We start from the raw sequence: 21,420 nt of genomic DNA on the forward strand, positions 1-21,420 counted from the left end.
CTTTGACCAGATTGTCAATATTAGCAAGAAAAATGCAGTCAAGGACCTACCCAGGCTTTCAAAACCGAAGAACATTATTTGCAAATATTTTCAACTAGGAAAGCAATCTCCAGTTCCTTTCAAGGAAAAGGAAAAATCTTCAGCAAAGCCTTTGCAACTGGTGTACATGGATTTGTATGGACCATATAGAATGTAGTCAACCATATGTAAGCTATATTTTATGCTAATAATTGATGAATTCAGTAGGATGATTGGGTGTTTCCTTTCTCAGAGAGAAATATGAGGCTTTTGAGAAGTTTAAAGCATTCAAATCTATGGTTGAGAATGAAACCAATTGCAAAATAAAAATAATCAGGTCAGAGAATGGAGGTGAGTTCACTTCAAGGGAGCTTTATGAATATTTTAAGAAAAGATATAGTTTACCAAAACAGAGACCCAACAAAATGATGTTTCAGAGAGAGAAAACAGGTTAGTGCAACAATTAGCGAGAGAAATGATGAAAAAAATAATGTTCAACAGAGGTTTTGGCAAAGGAAATTCATACAAGTGTGGTTATTCTCAACAAGGCTCATCTTAAACTGAATAGTGACAAAATTCCTTATGAGTTGTGGTGTGGCAGACCTCCAATAGTTAAACACTTTATAATTTTTGGCAGAAGATGTTACATTAAGAAAAAAGTTGAAAAACTTGAAAAATTTGATGCCCGAGCAGATGAAGGCATTTTTCTGGGTTATTCACTGAATAACGAAGGTTACATATGCTACAACAAAGTGACCAAAAGGATCATGGATTGCATATGTGTAAAAGTGGATGAGCATGTTGTTGAAGAAGAAAAGTAATCACTAAAATCTAGCATTGATGAACCAATGATCGTTAGTGATGAAAATGATCAGGCAACTACAGAAGAAAATGAGGAAGGTCCCTCTAATCCTCAAGCTAGAGATCCCCTAAGGTATGCATAAAAACATCACCTAGTTTAAAAAATAGTTGGTGAAATTAAATTCAGGAGTGCAGACAAGAAGGAAGCTTCTCAACCCCACTAGGAGGGCACATGTTGCACTGTTGTCCATGGAGGAACCAAAATATGTTGCTCAATCCAAGAAAGATCAACATCGGTTGAAGGTAATGAATGAAGCGTTAGACCAAATAGAGAAAAATCATACCTGGGAGCTCATTCGAAGACCTTCCAATAAGAATGTCATTGGCATGAAGTGGGTGTTTAGAAATAAATAAAACAATCATGGAGAAGTGGTAAGAAAGAAATCTTGGTTGGTGTGCAAAGGCTATGCTCAAATAGAGGGATTAGACTATGATGAAACTTTTGCTCCTATTTCCATATTAGAAGCAATCATAATGTTTTTGGCATTTTCTTGTTTTAAAAAATTCAAAATTTATCAAATGGATGTCAAATATGTTTTTCTCAATGGAGAGCTACAAGAGGAAGTTTATATAGAGAATCCATAAGGTTTTCAGTTGACAGAGAAACCAGACTATGTTTGCAGACTTAAGAAGGCATTGTATGGCCTCAAGAAAGCCCCTAGGGCTTGGTATTCAAATCTAGATAACTACCTTCTCAAGTGTGGATTTAAAAGAGGAGTAGCTGACAACAATCTCTATGTCAAAAAAAAGGATAGAAAACTCATTGTAGTGGTAGTATATGTTGATGATATCATCTTTTATAGTGATTTTTCTAACCAGTGAATTTGCAGCAAATATGAAGGCCTAATTTGAGATGTCCATGCTTGGAGAGTTGTCATATTTCCTTGGATTGTAGATATCATAGACCCCTAAAGGAATTTTTATTTCTCAAGGAAAGTATCTTAAGGAAGTGCTAAATAAATTTGGCATGGAAGAATGCTCGTTGGTGAGCACTCCAATGGTGACATGTTGCAAGATTAGTAAGATGGATGAATCTCCAGTAGTGGATGATAACTTATATACATCCATCATTGGCAGCCTTTTATGTCTCACAACTTCAAGGCTAGATATCATGCAAGTTGTTGCAATAATTGGAATATTTCAAGAAACTCCTAGACAAAGCCATCTATTTGCAGCCAAAAGGATTCTCAGATATATAAGAGAAACAATGGACTAGGGGATGTGGTACCTCAGAGGTAAATATTTCTCATTTACTGTTTATATTGATGTTGATTGGGAAGGTGATGTGGATGATAGAAAAATCAGAATTGGTGGTGCTTTCTTTCTTGGAGCAAGTGTAGTCTCATGGTTAAGAAAGAAGCAAGCTTCGATTTCCTTATCTACAACTGAAGCAGGATATATCGCAGTAGCATCCTGATGTACTCAACTTTTGTGGATGAAGAAATTTTTTTAATATGTACAAATGTCTTATGATCAGTCGGTACCCATTATTTGCAACAACACAAGTGTGATTATCATGTCAAAGAATCTCGTATTTCACTCTAAGACCAAGCATATCCCCATCAAGTATCATTTCTTGAGGGAGTAGGTTACAAATCAGGTTATGAAGCTCGAGTATATTCCCACAAAAGAACAAGTTTATGATATCTTTACAAAGTCACTCCCTAGAGAATAATTCGAGTACTTAAGGCAAAGATTGAGAGTCATTCCTTTTTCCTCCCTTCACTAGCTCCTCATCCAAGAGGAAGCAAGGCAACTGGTACATTTTTAGCATATATTAGTGAAGTTTCTAGGTCAACAAGGATCAACATGACAGAGAAAGATTGTAGACAGGAGAGGCATAATGACAGGCATAGCATGATGGTGTCTTTTGACATAGATGTCAAGGGGTGGGGGGGGGTGGAGATAGATCTAGTAATTGTAGAAATTTTGAATAATATAACACTTATTCACAGAGATTATCCCGATTATACACTATTTTCATAATGCATGCATAATACATAACCTCCTCTATGTTGATCATCAATTTGCAGAATCAAAACATTCGCATGCGCACATTGAAACACATCAATAACACATATCAACACAGTGTGTAACCAGGGAAAGCATACAGCTGAAAACCCCCAACTATCTGTATATTATATTGATTGATAACATGTAACAATACATAGTACAATACTCCTCACAAGTACTCAGTACTATCTCCACCTGCTACACACAAACTAGCTCAGATCTGAATCAATCACAAGTTCAAATCTCCTCCGCTGCTTGCCTGCCTCCACTGCGCAATCCTGCATGAGAATAAATGAGAATGGCTGATCCAAACTCGTATTTCCCTTGGCTGAACCACGCAATCCTCATTGGCAATACTCAATCCATTTATTGTGCAAATCTCATGCACAACTATAGTCACAACTAACAGTTGTCTTGCCCTTTCACTCATCTCTAACACTTGTCTCCATTGAACTGTCCATGCACTGAGCTAACTAATGTACTCTTTAGTTGCTTTATGAGTTAATAATTAGTGAATTAATTAATAATTAATTCACATCACTCATCACTAGTGTATTATGCAGTTAGACTAAATACAACTAGTTCAACCAAGTCAAACTGAACACAACTCCATCAACTCCTTAATCAACTCCACCAAACTCAACCACTTGAGTTCTAACTGAATTCCTTCATGCAATAGCTCAACTAACCCATAAGAAAAGCACATTTCCTTCTGGCAGCTGCATGTGCCACATCCGTAGCTCGAACTGAAGTGCTCCAAGAGGATAAGATAATGTTTATAGTCCAAATATTATTATGAGCTAATAATATTCAACTGTTCTATTTTTAGCTTGGCTGTCTAAAAATAGACTCCGCCCATATGTCTAAAAATAGAAGTCCATTTATTTTTACCAACATGACTAATCATCCACAAATAGCATTCTGCAACTCATAGACCATGATCCATATTTCTAAAAATAGACATAGTCTAAAAATAGACTTTGCGCCAAAAATAGCCTGCGGGCCCACTTAGTGAAGGCGACTCCTTTCCACTAAGCTCCATCATCTTGTTTCATTTTCAACACTCCCTCTCAACAAGATATGGATTATCTGCAACCCCTATTCTGCAACTATGGAATGTTCTGCATGCAACACATTTGCCTGGTCCACTTGCTCCAACAACACTTGGAACAAAAAACACTCCCAACTGACCACTTTGTTGGGATAGGAACATACTATAATGCTGAAGCTCTACCTACTACTGACAAGTCCTCCCTCTCTAAAATCTGCGCTACTGCAACATCTCCATGCATCTCGCACCATTACACACCTCTCTGTGCCACCTAGCACTATGCAAAACACTTGTGCCTCTCGCATTGCTGCAGCCTGCTAGCTATGCGTTGTCCAGGGATTCCCTACACTGTCGCTCTCTCTGCTGCTCCATCCGCATCTGTCTCTACCCAATCAGTCAGTTCTTGCTACTCCACATCAGGGCTCCCGTAGCAAGGTCTCATCCAAGAGGTTGGGTACCTCAAGGATCCTGCCCCTCCTCCTTGGGACGATCAATCCACATCACCCCACCTCCTACCTGGAGGTATGGTTGTATGCGATCCCTCTACCCACCTGGCTCGAAGTTTCCCCCTACTGGAGGTCTCCACATGAGTAGATGTCTCTACTCAATCTCCTCTCATCTTCCCTTGTTGTGGCTGCTCCACAACCTTCTGAAGTTGTTGCACCAATCGTGGCTCCTCCACAATCGTCTGAGACTTCTTCTGGCTCTGCATGTTGAGAGGTAATATACGCTCCCTATCAACCACCAAGTCTCCATCAGTTGCCTCACTGCTCAAGGCTTTGCATGCATCTTGAACCTCAAGAGCATACAAGTTCTTGACCCGTGAACCAATCTGCTTCACCTGTCTAGTGATGATGTGTCTAAGGAAAACCTTTCCCTTATTGAAGACTACATCATAGCCTCCGTCTTCCAGCATCGCGATCGACACCAAGTTTCTCTTCAGTCTTGATAAATACTTGACATCGGTCAAGGTAAGGCGAGCTCCATGCTCCCTCTGAAAAATAACTGTGCCTACACCTGAGACACTATACTTCTCATCATTACCCATCGCTATGAGTATCTGGAGATCTTTCTCCTCCAAAGTATTGAACAAACTCTTGTCACCGATCATGTGGAAAGAAGCTCCACTGTCAAGAAACCAACCACTTCCCACCATGGATGAAACCATGCATACGAAGAGTGTGAAATCCAACTCAAACTGTGAAGCAAGTGCCTCACCTTCATATCCTTCCCCAGATCCCTTCTTGGATTTCCTCCGTGGACAATTTGCAGCATAATGGCCCACCTCATGACAACGAAAGCATCTCACTTTCTATTTGTCAACCTTCTTCCCATCATTGGAAGAATTGGATTCGGAAAGAGAACCCTTCTCCTTCCCCTTCTTTGCTTTGGCAGCCAAAGCGCAATTTTCTTCATCAGTTGCCTTTGATGAAGATTCGTCCCTGGTATTCTGCCTGATCTCCCCCTGCACAAGATCTGACCAAAGTCCCTCCCATCCTGGCAATTTCTCCCAACCATTGACAGAGTCCTGATAGGAATGCCAACTCTTTAGAAGACCAAGGAGAGCCAAGCTCACCAAGTCCTCATCATCGACAGTTACCCCCACACTTCCCAGCTCATCCCAGCATTGAGTGAACTTCGTGAGATACTTAGGCATACTGTCTCCTTTCTCACACTTAATGTTTCTGAGTTTATCCTTGAGCACCAACTTCCTCTGGTCACTCTTTCTTTGGAATAGATTTTTCAACGATTTCCACATCAAGTATGGAGAAGCCTTTCCATGCAGGATGGACACAATGTGATCCTTCATGCCCTCCAACAGAATCCTTGGACACTTTGCTGTCTTCTTTTGCCAAGCATCAACTTGAGCAGTATCAGTAGGCTTTGGGACCTCAGCCTCTATGAACTCCTTCAGCCCATTATCATCTAACACCGCCTCCATCATGTCTTTCCATGCAATATAATTCGAGCTGCCCTCAAGAGCATACTCCAATCACAATCCTTTGAAAGACATTTCAACTTTGACACCAAGAAAACACTGCTGCAAATTCGAATTCCACCAGCTCAAAACTCAACCGCTTCTGATCTAAAATTCATGAGAACAAAGTATTTCTCATACAGAGATTGACTGTATGGGCTTTTATCGGATATCTCACCTTCCAAAGGAAGGATGAATCCAGAGGCTACCTGGCCCGATTACAGACTCTGCCTGAAGAAATAAAATGTAATCACTTTCTGAATAATAGATCTGATGATCAACAACTCTGATACCATGTAGAAATTTTGAATAATATAACACTTATGCACATAGATTATCTTGATTATACACTATTTGCAGAATGCATGCATAATACATAACCTCCTCTACGTTGATCATCAATTTGCAGAATCAAAACATTCGCATGTGCACATTGAAACACATCAATAACACATACCAACACAGTATGTGACCGGGGAAAGCATACAGCTGAAAACCCCCAACTATTTGTATATTATATTGATTGAGAACATGTAACAATACACAGTACAATACTCCTCACAAGTACTCAGTACTATCTCCACCTGCTACACACAAACTAGCGATCTGAATCAATCACAGGTTCAAATCTCCTTCGCTGCTTGCCTGCCTCCACTGCGCAATACTGCATGAGAATAGATGAGAATGGTTGATCCAAAATCGTATTTCCCTTGGCTGAACCACGCAATCCTCATTGGCAATACTTAATCCATTGATTGTGCAATCTCATGCACAACTATAGTCACAACTGACAGCTGTCTTGCCCTTTCACTCACCTCTAACACTTGTCTCCACTGAACTGTCCATGCACTGAGTTAACTGATGTATTCTTTAGTTTCTTTATGAGTTAATAATTAGTGAATTAATTAATAATTAATTCACATCACTCATCACTAGTGTATTCTTCATTTAGACTAAATACAACTAGTTCAACCAAGTCAAACTGAACACAACTCCATCAACTCCTCAATCAACTCCACCAAAGTCAACCACTTGAGTTCTAACTGAAGTCCTTCATGCAATAGCTCAACTGACCCATAAGAAAAGTGTATTTCCTTCTAGCAGCTGCATGTGCCACATCCGTAGCTCGAACTGAAGTGCTCCAAGAGGATAAGATAATGTTTATAGTCCAAATATTATTATGAGCTAATAATATTCGACTGTTCTATTTTTAGCCTGGCAATCTAAAAATAGAGTCCGCCCATATGTCTAAAAATAGAAGTCCATATATTTTTACCAACATGACCAATCATCCACAAATAACATCCTGCAACTCATAGACCATGATCCATATGTCTAAAAATAGACTTTGCGCCAAAAATAGCCTGCGGGCCCACTTAGTGAAGGCGACTCCTTTCCACTAAGCTCCATCATCTTGTTGCATTTTCAACAGTAATCAAACAAAAATTAGCAAGGAGATCCATAGTGAAAACAATACCATCAACAATACTATAACACCAATTTTAGTTATCTCAGGTGGAGCAACACTCAGTTTCCTACAATGTTTGTGAAAATCCAAGGTTGTTTTGTTTGATTTTGGTGTTTCCATCAATGCCAAAGGGGGGATATTTTTGAGTTATGTTGTCATTGATGGCAACAAGGTGATGGAAACAAAGTGTTTAGTGATGGAAGATGGTAGTAGGAGGCATAGGTGTCAAGTAAATGCCTCAAGGAGTAGGTTCCAAGAACACAATAAGGGAAAATGGTCAGAATCAAAGATGTGGATTTGGAGCCAATTTTATAGAAATAAACCATCTTAGATGCAGATGTAATCCACCTAGATGGATAGATCTCTGAAAGAGATTTCCAATGATATATGGAAGTCTTGAAAATGCCTCTTAGATTAAAAGATAGAGTCAAGCAAAGTTTGGTGACACCAAGTCAAAAATAACAGAGTTAGTAGAGGTTTGGAGGACTTTTGGCGCACAACCAAAGTTGGCACAAGTGCCAAACCTAGTAGTAGAGCCTCTACGTGAAGCTACGGGTTGACTTGGAGGGACAACGCAGCATCAAGAAGTATGCTCAATGGGTTGGAGGAGCCCACATTACAAGCTAGCCCAACGAAGTTACCCCAATAGGTTCACCCCGATGGTATTTGTTATTGGCACAGAGTTAAGCATTGAGATGAAATGAATGGGTGGAGCCCACTCAATGGGGAAATCCTGTCGGCATTGCCTCAGCGCAATCCTTTTGGTGGACAAAGGGATGGACTAAGAGGTAAGTGTCAAGACATGGAAACATATAACATGGTCCAATGAAGAATTGAGTAGGAGGCCCACTCCACCAACTCATACCACTGAGGGCAAGCCTGGAGGTATATCCTAGACGAATAGAAAAAGTAGAGTGTGGAAGAGCATTGGTATGATATGAGAATGAAAAGGCTAAGCAATGGAGGAAATTGCTGGGCTATGTGGAAGCTTTCCGACAACAACATAAACAGAGGATTTGTGGTCATGGGAGGTGGTTTCTTGCACAATTTATTATGTAGGTCAATGGTGGAGATCCACCCTAGGGTCACCCCTCCTAAAACCACAATTCTCTTAGGATTGGTGTCGAGGAGAGAAGTTATTAAACCCGATGGTTTTTGGAAAAATAAATTAACAAAGGAAAATGGTCACAAAACAAGGCCTCAAAGGACCTTTCTCTCTCCTCTGATAGAGGACAGGTGGCAGCAGGTGATTGACCCAAATGGTAGAAAATGATGATGTTAGCACATCTAATCAGTGATGGATACATGGCAGGAGAATTCAACATTTTTGGGAACCTGAATGAGCCTTTTCTAAGTGACACATGTCACCACTCATAGATCGACAAGTGGCAAGAGTGACATCATTGTGATGTCATTCCACTGGATGGAGCTTGACAGGTTGTTAACAAGGCATAGAAGGGATGCCCAGGGCTAGAGGCATCAGGATGACATGGTGGTTGAATATGTCCAAGGATATTTTCTATTATCTCTTACTGCAGAGGGAGGACCCCACGAGACAGATTAGCCCACAGGACATGAGCTCGAAGATTCAATGTTGCGCATTTGGCGTCGTCATCGGGCATAAGGAACTGGGAAGAAGGCACCAATCCATGGAGGTAGAAGCGACAACCAATGAAATGGGAGTCTAGCAGTCCCCACAGGACACATTAACTTGGAGGTTTGAGCCCGACATATTCATAATGGTACACAAACTTAATGCGCCTTGAGGAAGGGAGCTACGGGCTAAGCACCTGTGCTCAACTCTATGCCATAGGTAAATACCGTGGGCATGGTAGTCAAAAAGAGATATGGAGGCTCTTGGCACAACTAAGCATTGGCCTTTGTGCTATTCCTTGGTCACCCCATGTAGAGGTGGGACCAATGACGCAAATTCGTTAACACGGGAAAAAGGCCCTTGACAGGGATTAAAAAAAGGGCTTGGCTCACAATAAGTTAGCCAAAGGTCGCAAAGACCATTTTTATGGCCGGAAAAATAAGTAAAGGGCTGAGTGAAAGGGGATAAACACTAAAAACAACGTAACTACAATTTGGCAATGAAACTTGGTGGTTAAGTCAAATTAACTGCAGATAAAACTAGTATGCACATTGCAAAATTATGTAAAAAGGCCATAATGCAGAAAAAATTAATTTAAATGGCCAAAAAGGAAGATAAATTCAGTTTAACTTGGATATGAAGCCCATAAGAGAAAAAATAGGTGCAGAGGACCAAGAGAATAGAACAAAGGAAAAAAAAGGGAAGCATGCAACAATCAAGAAAATAGAAAGAAGGCAAAAATATCAAGCAACATTTCTATATAAGTAGGCCTAATAAAGACAAATTGATATATGTGTTTTTGAGACAGAGCTTTTGGTGCAATGAGGTATTGGTATGGTGTTTTCAGTGATAAAAAGATTGCTGAAGGTGTTGGTGTTTGAGGGAATCACTTATTTTTGTAAAGCAGAGAAGGCAGTCATTGATCCTAGTGTGAAAATGGATGAAATATGGAATAGTGAGTGTCTAAAGCAAGTTGTAGCTTACTAATTAGGGGTTGGTGTTCCTTCCAGTAGGTCTTGGATAATAGTTGGGGTTGTAGATCCATTAAGTTGGAACTGATAAATTAGGAAGTTGTAGCTTCCTGCTGATTGTAGCCAAAACTTTGTAATTGCAAGTTGTAGCTTTCCTATTAATAAAATGGAGAAGTTGTTATGAAGTTATATGATCTTTGCATGACTCCATTGATTGCTAAAATTTCTACTTATTACTTTAGGTGTTCTTTACTGTATTATTTTTCTTACACAAAGTGAAAAAAAAATGGTAAAATTGATACAATACTGATTTACCCGCCCTCTCAGTATTGTCCTAGTTTCCAACAACTGGTATTAGAGAAAGGTTACTTCTAATTAGTCTAATAGTTGGAAGAAAGATCAAGGACCATGAAAAACCAGGAAGGAGGTTTTATCAATAAGGAACCTATGCTTAATGGCACAAATTATGTGTTTTGGAAAGCGAGGATGAAGACCTACATTCAATCACTTGTAGTTGATGTGTGGGATGTTGTGGAAGAAGAATATAAAATACCTCCAGTATTAGTTACCAAAGATCATAAGTTGGAGTTCACATGCAATGTTAAAGCAATGCATGCCCTGCTTTCTATCCTACTTGAATCAAAACTTGTCAACTCTTAATCTGGGACAAGATTAACAGTTGCTATGAAGGAGACAACAAGGTAAAGAAAGCTAAACTCCAAGGTTTTAGGATCTAATTTGAATCATTGGGCATGCAATATGATGAAGATATTGAAAATTATTTTCAAAGAGTTGATGAAGTTGTGAACACCAAAAGAGGCCTTGACGAGAAGCTAGATGAATATGTGGTAGTTCAAAAAGTGTTGAGATCTCTTCCTAAGAGGTTTAATACCAAGGTGTCAGCCATTGAATAAATAGAAAATATAAGCACTCTCACTCTAGATAAAATCCTTGGAATACTCATTGCCTATGAGATGAGGAGTTATAAAGGAAAGAGTGTAGCCAAATAATCATCTTTCAAAGAAGTGACGAAGTGCAAGGATGAGCATAATGATTCATGTAGTGAATAAAATGAAGAATAAGCCAACTTTGTGAGGAAGTGCAAGTGAGGATCAGGAAAGTATAAAGGTAAGATTCCCTTTAAATGTTTTCACCATGGTCAATTTGGTCATTATGCATCAAAGTGTCTAGAAAAGAAGAAAAAGGACTATGATCCTAAAGAAAAATTTAACAAGCTTCAAAAGGAAATAAAGAAGGCCACGAAGAAATGTTTCTATGTTCAAGAAGGGAGCTCCTCTAAAAGTGATCCCAGCCAATCCTCAGAGGAGGAAAAATATGATGAGCACCCTAAGGAATTCATCTTGATGGCCATTGAAATTATGCAAGTCGAGGCTGTTTTTGATGGTGATGAAGGAGAAGTTGATCTTGAAGGGGAACTGGTAAGTGCACTTAACGGGTAGAGAGACTGAGAAATAAAAACAAAACCCAGAGATAATCTTTGATAAAGGAAAAGGATGAGGTTGTTGAGCGATTACTTCTACATTTAGAAGAAGGTAATAAAATCCAAGAAACCTTGAACCAACAATTGATTGAAAAGGCTCAAATATGTGAGAAGTTGGAATTGTGTTGTTAAGGAAGGAGATTGAAAAGGCTAAGCCATCACTCATCTTCAATTAGAAATTGAGCAAAGGGACAGACAATTTAAATGAAATTTTGTAGGCTCAATGCATCTCCAAAGACCAAACTGGTCTTGGTTTTGATATTGAATCTAGCATAGCAACTGAATTAAAAAGTTAAAGGAAATCACCTTTGTTCCCCCAACAAAAGAAGGGTCCACGCAACAGATATAGGATAATAAGAAATATGATAAAAGTCAATAGTTGTAGCAAAAGGAGCATGTTTTTCAAGTTATTAGAATTGCCCAAAAATTTTCTCAGTGCAGAAGGAAATCATCAAGGAACAAGAATATCTTCCAAAGGTATTGTTTTACATGCACCAATTATGGAAAAGTTGCAAACTACAGAGTTAACCTATCATAGAGACAACTCAGATCCAAGATAATATTTCAGTAGAGAAGAAGCAGACCTAGGTATAATAATTCTTTTTCTCCCCTAAATTATCAAGTACAATGCTTTAAGTGCCAAAATTTTGGGCATATAGTATTTAATCGCAGACTTACAGAAAAGAAGATAGAGCCAATAATTGAGAAAATTGGATGAAAGCCCAAAGTATGGAAATAAAAAGAGAAATCAGAGCAGTGTGACATTGCCTTGTATGCTCACAATGGTGGGAGCCATTGGTATGTGGACAATGGTTGTTACAGGCACATGACATGAGATAGGAGCAATTTTCTCACTTCTAATCCTATTAATAAAGATAATGTGATATTTGGTAACAATGCTCCAGGCAAAATAATTGCAAAAGGAGTGGTCAATCTCTCAAGTGGCAAAGGTAAAGTTAAGAACATTTTTTATGTTAATGGGTTGAAATATAATATGTTGAGTGTGTCTCAGATGTGTGATCAAGGCTATGATGTTGTTTTCAAAGCCAAAAATTGTCAAATCAAGTCCAGAGGTACATGTGAAATAATTGTTGAGGTTGTAAGAACAGACACTAATGTTTCTGTGCTCAAAGAAAAGACAAAAAATTGTTGCTTATCAAAGACAAATGAGAGCTGGTTGTGGCACAAAAGGCTTGGACATCTAAAATTTGACCAAATTGTCAAGCTTAGCAAGAAAAATGCAATCAAGGACATGTCTACTCTTTCAAAACTAGAGAACATTATTTGTAAATATCAACTAGGAAAGAAAGCTCAAGTTCCTTTCAAGGAAAAGGAAAAATCTTCAGCAAATCCTTTTGCAACTAGTACACATGGATTTTTTTGGACTATCCAGAACTCAATCAACCATAGGTTAGCTATATCTTATGCTAATAATTGATGACTTCAATAGGGTGATGTGGGTTTCCTTTCTCAGAGAGAAATCTGAGGCTTTTGAGAAGTTTAAAGAATTCAAAGCTATGGCTGAGAATCAAAGGAATTGCAAAATCAAAAGCATTAGGTCAAAAAATGGAGGTGAGTTCACTTCAAAGGAGTTTGATGAATTCTAATAGAAAAATGGAATCAAGAGACAATTTACCATAATAGAGACTCCCCAAAAAAATGGTGTTCGAGAGAGAGAAAACAAGTCAGTACAATAGTTAGCTAGAGAAATGATGACAAAAAATAATGTTCAATAGAGTTTTGGCAGAGGAAATTCATACATTAGTGGTTATTCCCAACAAGGCTCATCTTAGACCAAATAGTGTCAAAATCCTTACAATTTTTTGTGTGGCAGGCCTCCAACAGTTAAACACTTCAGAATTTTTGGAAACAGATGTTACATTAATAAAAATGAAGAAAAACTCGGAAAATTCGATGCTCGAGTAGATGAAGGCATTTTTCTGGGTTATTCACAGAATAAAAAAGGTTAGAGATGCTACAAAAAAGTGAAGAAAAGGATCATGGATTGCATAGATGTAAAAGTGGATGAGCATGTTGTTCAAGAAGAAAATAAATCAACAAAATACAACACTGATGAACCAATGATCATTAGTGATTAAAATGATGAGGTAACTATAGAAGAAAGTGATGAACATCCTTCTAATCCTCAAGCGAGGGAACCCCTAAAGTATTCCGATGCTCGAGTAGATGAAGGCATTTTTCTGGGTTATTCACAGAATAAAAAAGGTTATAGATGCTACAAAAAAGTGAAGAAAAGGATCATGGATTACCTAGATGTAAAAGTGGATGAGCATGTTGTTCAAGAAGAAAATAAATAAATAAAATACAACATTGATGAACCAACGATCATTAGTGATGAAAATGATGAGGTAACTGTAGAAGAAAGTGATGAAGATCCCTCTAATCCTCAAGCCAGAGAACCCCTAAGGTATGTACAAAAACATCGTCCAACTAAACAAATAGTTGGTGAAATAAATTTAGGAGTGAAGACAAGAAGGAAACTGCTAAATCCCCCTATGTAGGCACATGTTGCATTGTTGTCCATGGAGGAACCAAAAGATGCTTCTCAAGCCAGCCAATATCAACATTGGTTGAAGGAAATGAATGAATAATTGGACCAAATAGAGAAAAATCAGACCTGGGAGCTTCTTCCAAGACCTGCCAAAAAGAATGTCATTAGCACGAAGTGGGTATTCAAGTATAGGGTAAATGATCACGGAGAAGTGGTAAGAAAGAAAATTTAGTTGGTGTGCAAAGACTATGCTCAAATAGAGGGATTAAAATATGATGAAACTTTTTCTCCTATGGCTAGATTATAAGCAATTAGAATGTTTTTGGCATTTTCATGTTTTAAAAAAGTCAAAATTTATCAAATGGATGTCAAATATGATTTTCTCAATGGAGAGATACAAGAGGAAGTTTATATAGAGCGGCCATAAGGTTTTCAGTTGACAGAGATACCAAACTATGCTTGGAGACTTAAGAAGGCATTGTATGGCCTCAAGCAAGCTCCTAGGGCTTCATATTCAAATCTAGACAACTACCTTCTCAAGTGTGGATTTAAAAGAGGAGTAGATGACATCAATATTTATGTCAAAAAAAGGACAACAAACTCATTGTAGTGGTATTATATGTTGATGATATCATCTTTTCTAGTGATTCAAATTTGTTAATCAATGAATTTGCAACAGATATGAAGGCCAAATTTGAGATGTCCATTCTTGGAGAGCTATCATGTTTCCTTAGATTTCAGATACAGTAGACCCCTATAGACATTTTTATTTCTCAAGGCAAGTATCTCAAGGAAGTGATAAAGAAATTTGGCATGGAGGAATGCTCGTTGGTGAGCACTCCAATGGTGACAGGTTGCAAGCTTAGTAAGATGGATGAATCTCCAATAATGGAATAGACCTTATATACATCCATCATTGGCAACCTTTTATATCTCACAACTTCAATGATAAACATTATGCAAGTTGTTGCAATAGTTGGAATATTTCAAGCATCTCCTAGATAAAGCCATCTATTAGCAGTCAAAATAATTCTTAGATATATTAGAGCAACAATGGACTATGAACTATGGTACTACAGAGGTAAATATTTCTCATTAACTATTTATATGTATTTTTTTTGGGTAGGTGATGTAGATGATAAAAAAAACACAAGTGTTGGTGCTTTATTTCTTGGATCAAGTCTAGACTCATGGTTAAGAGAGAAGCAAGCTTCCATTTCCTTATATAGTTGAAGTGTAATATATTGCAGCAACATCCTATTGTACTCAACTTTTGTAAATGAAGTAAAATTTTCCAGATGTACAAGTGTCTTATGATTAGACGATACCCATTATTTGTGACAACACAAGTGCAATTAGCATGTCAAAGAATCCAATATTTCACTCTAAGACCAAGCATATCCCCATCAAGTATCGTTTCTTGAGGGAGCAGGTTGCAACACAAATTGTGAAGCTCGAGTATGTCCCCAAAAAAGAACAAGTTGCTAATATATTTACAAAACCATTCCCTAGAGAACAATTTGATTACTTAAGGCAAATATTGGGAGTTGTTCCTTTTTCCTCCCTTCACTAGCTCCTCTTCTAGGAGGAATCAAGTTAACTGGTACATTTTTAGCATATATCAGTGAAGCTTCCAAGTCCACAAGGATCAACATGACAGAGAAGGATTGAAGACAAGATAAGCATAGTCACAGGGGGAGCATGATCGTGTCTTTTAACATTGATTTCAAAGGGGGAGAGAGAGCTCTAGTAATCAAACAAAAATCAGCAGGAAGATCCATAGTGACAAAAATACCAATAGAAATACCAGTAGTAGTAATATAGAAGGAATTTTAGATATCCCAGGGGGAGAAACACTCAATTGTGTACGGTGTTTGTGAAAATTCAAGGGTGTTTTGTTTGATTTTGGTGTTTCCATCAATGCCAAAGGGGGATATTGTTGAGATATTTTGTCATTGATGGCAACAGGGTGATGGAAACAAAGTATTTAGTGATGGAAAGTGGTAGTAGGAGGCACATATGTCAAAGAAATGCCTCTATGAGTAGGTTGTAGGCACACAAAAAGGGAAAATGATCAGAATCAGTGCAGTGGATTTTGAGCTATTTTTGGAGAAATAAACCATCTCAGATATAGATATAAGCCACATATATGGATAGAGCTCTGAAAGAGATTTCCAACTATATATGGAAGTCCTAAAAATGCCATCTGGATCAAAATATAGAGCTAGTCAAATTTTGGTGACCCCAAGTAAAAAGTAACAGAGTTAGCAGAGGTTTGGAGGGCCTTTGGTGCCAACCAAAGTCTGAACAAGTTCCAAACCTAGTAGCAAAGCCTCTATGTGAAGCTCTAGGTTGACTTGGAGTGACAACGCAACATTGGGAAGCATCCTCATTGGGCCAAAGGATCCCACATTACAGGCTAGCTTGTTGGAGCTACCTTGGTAGTATTTTTTATTGGCACAAAGTTAAGTGTTAGGATGAAATGAGCAGGTGGAGTCCACCCAGTGGGGAAATCCCATTGGTATTACCATGATGTAATCCTTTTTGTGCACAAAGGGATGAATTGGGAGGTAAGTAATGGTACACGACAACATATAACATAGGCCAATGAAGGGTGGAGCGGGAGGCCCACTCGACCATCTTAGCCCATTGAGGGCAAGCCCAAAGGTATATATTGGAGGAATAGACAAAGTAAAGTGTGGAAGAGCATTGGCCCAACAAGAGAATGAAAAGGCTAAGCATTGGAGGAAAGTGTCGGGCTACCAAACAATTTTCTGAGAACACCATAGATAAACGCTTTATGGTCACGGGAGGTGGTTTCCCGCACAGTTGATCACGTAGATCAATGAAATAGATCCACCCTAGGGGCACCCCTACAAAAAACACAATATGATCAAGAGTGCTGCGAAGGAGAGAAGTGCTTGAACCCAGTGGTTTTTGGAAAAAAAATTAACAAAGGAAAATGGTCACAAAACAAGGCCTCAGAGGACCTTTCTCTCTCCTCTGATAGAGGACAGGTGGTAGTAGGTGATTGGTCTGGACAACATCAAATGATGATGTCAACACATCTAATCAACTATGGACACGTGGTAGGAGGATTTAATGTTTTTGGGCATGCAAATGACCCTTTTATGTGTGACCGTGTCACCACTTAGAGATTGATAAGTGGAGGGAGTGACGTCATTGTGACATCATCCCATTGGATGGAGCCAGGTGGGTTGTTAACAGGGTATAAAAGGGATGCGTCGGGCTAGAGGAGTTGGGATGACGTGATGGTTGACGCATCCCAAAGAGTTTTTTCTATTGTCTCTTGCTGCAGCAGGAGGACCCTGCGAGACGACTCAGCCCACATGACATGAGCCTGAAAGATTCAATGTTGTGCATTTGGCAGCAGTGTCAGGAAGAAGGCACCAGGTCATGGACGAAAAATGACAACCAATAAAATGGGAGGCAGACAGTCCCCACAGGACACGTCAACCTAGAGTTTTGACCCCAACGCGTTCACAATGGTACACAAAATCAATGCATTGGGAGGAAGGGGGTTGCATGCTAAGCGCTCGCACTCAGTTCTATGTCATAGGTAAAGACCGTGGGCATGACAGTTAAAAAGAGTTGTTGAGGCTCTTGGCACAATTAAGAACTGGCCTTTGGGATAGTCCTTGGTCACCTCACATAGAGGTGGGACCAATGACGTAGAGCCATTAACACAGGAAAAATACCCCCAACATGAATTAAAAAAAGGGGCTTAGTGCCTAATAAGTTAGCCAAAGGTCACAAAAATCGGTTTTATGGGTAGAAAAATAGGTAAAAGGCTGAGTGAAAGGGGCTAAAGGCTAAAAATAATGGAATTGACAGTTCGATAGTGAAATTTGGTAGTTAAGTCAAATTAAATGCAGATAAAACTAACAAGCACATTGCTAAATCCTGTAAAAAGGATAGAATACAAAAAAACTCAATTTAAGTGGTAGAAAAATCCAATTTAATTTAAAGTCAATTTAAATTAGAGATGAAGCCTAGAACAGTAAACAAATGTGCAGAGGACTGAGAGAACATGAAAATGGAAAAAAATAAGGAAGCATTCAGTAGTAAAAGAAAATAGAAATAACGAAAAAATATCAAGAAAAAATTCTATATAGCAGGCCTAATCAAGCATAATTTATATACAAGTTTTTGAGACAGAAACTTTGGTGCTGCAAGGTGTCAATATGGTGTTTTTCAATGATAAAAATATTGGTGAAGGTGTTGGTGTTTGAGGGATTCACTTATTCTTGAAAAGCAGAGAAGGAAGTCATTGATCCTAATGTGAAAATGGATGAAATATGGGACAGTGAGTGTCTAAAGCAAGTTGTAGCTTGTTGATTAGGGGTTCATGCTCCTTTGAGTAGGTGATAGAGAATAGTTTGGGTTGTAGCTTCATTCAATTGAAACTGCTAAATTAGGAAGTAGCTTCATGTTGGTTGTAGCCAAAACTTTGTAATTGTAAGTTTTAGTTTTCCCTATTAATAAAATGGAGAAGCAGTTCTGAACTTATCTGTTCTTTGCATGATTCCATTGATTACTGAAATTGTCTCTTATTGATGAAAGTGATATTTACTATCTTATTTTTCTTACACAAAGTGAAAATAAATTTTACATTTGGTAAAATTGCTACAATATTGATTCACCCCCCTCTCAGTATTGTCCTAGCTTCCAACAAAGTTATGGGATCAGGATGAGATTATTGTGAGTGAAAATTAATCTAATCATGTTCAGAAGGATTTCCAAGATAATGATCACTTTACATAACCATTAGTGAGGGATAAAGTGCCTCAACTGTTTGAAAAGTATCTGAATAGTGAGATGATAAACCATAAAGATCAAAGGATGTAGAACAATTTTTCATCAGATATGTTTGTGAGAAAATGACAAGCTGAATGAAAGTCATCAGGACCAAAAATATCACCAGTCAATGGAATGATTAAAGAATAATATTCTTAATAAAAAAAAAAGGATAAGTCAGTTTGAAAAAATTAGCAAATGTTTTGATTAATATAATTGTGTTTCTCGTGTGATGAATGTAAAAAACCATTCCCTTGTAGTTGTTGACAAATTGTACTAGTATCATAATCATTGAAAGAATTGAAAATGAATGCTAGTATAGAAAATACATGAAACCAATCAAGATGTAGTGGATAAAGAGGAACTTGATTCACCAAAAAGCTCAAGAATTTAGTAACACTCAAGAGGATTTCTAGTGCGAAAATGATTGGTACTACAACATTCAAAAGAAAAACTAGGAGCTGGCTATTATGGAAAGTATTTGGTAGACATGAATCCTTCAGTCAAAGGTACGCTTTGAAATAATCAACTTCATAGTTTTGTGATTCTATGTGAGATACACACACCAAAATCAAGTTAGGCACAAGAGCCTCACATGGAGATGAATCAAATGAAATATAATATTGAATCTGGTAAAAAACTAAATGTTGAAAGTTAGAAAGAATAAACCAGAAATACCAAACTTCTTTGAAGAAGGAATTGACATCTGATGAAACCATGCAAAGAAAATAATTATGCACAAAAAAACCAGATATGAGTTAGTTCGGGGATCTTACCATACTCTCGAGATCCTGACATAACCATCAACGCAAGTTGAAGTTCCTCGACTTCTTGACATGTCTCAAAATTTTCAAGGATTGTAAAATAAAATTTTGTAGATTGGATCAGATCATGCATGGTGTGTGTATAGCTACTACCAGTAATTTCAATAGGACGACTACTAACTGGATGCTAGGCATCTCTATCATTGATTTGATAGAATTCTACAATTTCAACGACTAGATTACTCAATTCTAAATATTCTTCTAAATGCACATGTAAGGATGAATATACTGGACAAATTTCATGAGTAACTTGGGAAGAAGAATTTTCTTCATGCAAAACTAGAAATGAGAAGAGATAGAATCGATACTCAATGATTTGATTGTTTCCTTTTACATCATGAATAACCTCACTACCTTGTGTCAATTGAGAAGTTAATTCATTAGATGAAGAACTTGAAGAGCATCGAGTATCTTCATCGCAAGTTGATGCATTAAAAATGGTAGAGCACAAGGGATAGTGAGATAAAGAGGAAGTTTTGCATAATAACATATTTTTTAATTGAATCATATTCTAGATCGAAACATTTCAAGTCAAAATATACTCGAGAAACTAAAAGATCAGATGGTGCACTTTGGGGTTCGTCATCGCATACATCAATAAAGTCATCATAATGAAAATTATTGTTACCCAAGACTATAGATTTATTCAAATTAACTTCATTCTATTGAATACCGAGATTAGCAGATTGAAAATTAGCTAAAAATGAAGAGTGTCATCTTGACATGGAGAACTTTTAAAATGAGAAGAAAGATCGAAAGAATCCTCACTTTCCTACTCCTCTACCTGTGTAGTATGACCACCTTGTACTTGATCAAAATTTAAATCAACAACTTTCAAATTAAGAGAGTCTGAAGAACTATCTGGTGGAGTAGATTGATCAAGTGGATCAAGGTACAAAGAGTCATGGCATGTAGATGACAGAGGATTATAGGTGTTCCTTGAAGAATTAATACTTTCAGTGGAACCATATTCAAGATTGAGGTTAAGAGTGTTAATGTCATCTTGAGGAGTGGAAGGATTAGCCTTCACCCTAGGCTCCATGAACCATTCCAATATTTCCTCCATTGTATCTTAATCATGGGAAGTGGATGAATATTGAAGAGACAGATCATCAATCTGATTTTCAGATTTCCAAGCTTCAACATTAATGCATAGAGGCACCCCGATCGGTACTGGAAAAGGAGGAGGAAAAGGAACAAAAGGGATATTAGGTTCCTCCTCTAAAATTAGAGGTGTATCATGGTTTACAAAAGTTGGGGAAGTAGAAACATCAGGGGGTTCAAACTCACCATCATAAGAGATATGAATCGAATTCTCAAACCTTCATTTAAAAAAATCCCAATTTATATCTTCTTCAGGAAATTCATAACGAAGGTGAAGGAATCAGTTAAAAAAATCTTCAACTACTTCATTATGCTTCATTCTTATTTGATTAATTATTTTAAGGACATATTGGTAATCATACCTGTCAAATGCAAAAGGAAACTCCTTAACAAGGTTGTAACACCCTCCTCCCACATCTACCCAAGTAATCAGCTAACTAGGGTAAACATGTGATGAGAAGTTACTATGATATGATTCGACCTCCTAAGTCACCTTAAGGAAGTGGGACTGATGGAAATACATCATACATACCTTCCACATTAGAAACAAGAGTCCCAAGAACCATCCCCACCTCTCAGGTAACCAACCCCTGGGTCCCACTAAGCTTTTAGACCTCTAAACCCTTTGAATTCCCTTGATATGGGAAAGAGTTCGTCTGAGGACCTCTAGACGAATGCACAACATTGGTGTGCCAACATCCTGAGAC

Source organism: Pinus tabuliformis, chromosome 9, assembly GCF_031772625.1.
Source record: "Pinus tabuliformis cultivar Carrire ecotype Pingquan chromosome 9, CPIR1, whole genome shotgun sequence".
NCBI classification, from domain to species: Eukaryota; Viridiplantae; Streptophyta; class Pinopsida; order Pinales; family Pinaceae; genus Pinus; species Pinus tabuliformis.